At 64.3% G+C, this 847-nt stretch overlaps 1 protein-coding gene across 1 annotated transcript in view; it reads left to right on the top strand.

The window, feature by feature from the left end:
- The first annotated feature begins 432 nt into the window (after positions 1 to 432).
- PPFIA2 (protein tyrosine phosphatase, receptor type, f polypeptide (PTPRF), interacting protein (liprin), alpha 2) overlaps positions 433 to 847 on the top strand; it is a 451032-nt gene continuing 450617 nt past the window's right edge. The window contains exon 1 of the mRNA XM_015571108.1: positions 433 to 672. The gene's annotated coding sequence lies outside the window, so the exon portion shown is untranslated. The remainder of the gene's footprint in view (positions 673 to 847) is intronic.

The raw sequence follows: 847 nt of genomic DNA, 5'->3' as shown, positions 1-847 counted from the left end.
CACCGTAGCGCGGAAACAGGCTGGGGGCCGGGAGGGGACCTGTCCTGCCTCCCGCATCCCTGGGGACTCGCTTCCCTGTAGCGTTCCTACTTGGGGCGTCAGCGGTCAACTCCGGAGGGGGATGTGGTGGAGAACTTCCCTGCCAGTTACTCAGCATCCTCCCCTCCACCCTCACGCCCCCCGAAGCTCACGTTGCGGGAGATACCCTGCGGGTGGCGTGGACCTGGACGGGGAGCAGTGCCACTAGATTAAGTTTCTACAGGTCCAACCCAGCCCCCAGTTCCCGGCTCCCCGCGCCGGGCGTCCGGCTGCGCGCGTGGAGCTGGGGCGGCTCTGGCAAAGGGGCCGCTGCTGCTTTAAGAGCCGCCTCCCCCTCTCCTCCCTCTGACAATGGTCTGAACCGAGCTCTGCTTCCCAAAGCAATAGGCCTCTCCTCCGGGCTGCTGACGGAGCCGCGGGAAGATGCGGGGCCGCTGCCTCGCCACGCAGCCGGGGCAGGTTCCGGAGGGCGCGGGGGCGCGGGGGCGCGCGCGGGTCTGAGCCGCCTTTCTCCTCCCATTGCCAGGGGAATGGTCCAGGAGCGCCGGGCGTGAGCCTCCCCCCTGGTCCAGCCGGAGACTGCGGTTGTCATTGATCCATTGAAGAAGCAGGACCCGAAACTACTGGCATTAGGTACAATAACTGTCTTTGAGTTACACGGCTCCCCTGCCGCTTTATTTATTTATTTTTTTAACTCCCTCCCCACCCCGGCCCCACCCCGCCCCCAGGGAAGAGGAGATGCAAATTCCTCCTTGCCAATTACTGCTCCGTACCTTTTTGCTTTCCATCAGACTCCCATCCCGCCTCC

Source organism: Myotis davidii, unplaced genomic scaffold, assembly GCF_000327345.1.
Source record: "Myotis davidii unplaced genomic scaffold, ASM32734v1 scaffold26, whole genome shotgun sequence".
NCBI classification, from domain to species: domain Eukaryota; kingdom Metazoa; phylum Chordata; class Mammalia; order Chiroptera; family Vespertilionidae; genus Myotis; species Myotis davidii.
This window is presented reverse-complemented; position numbering and strand designations above follow the sequence as displayed.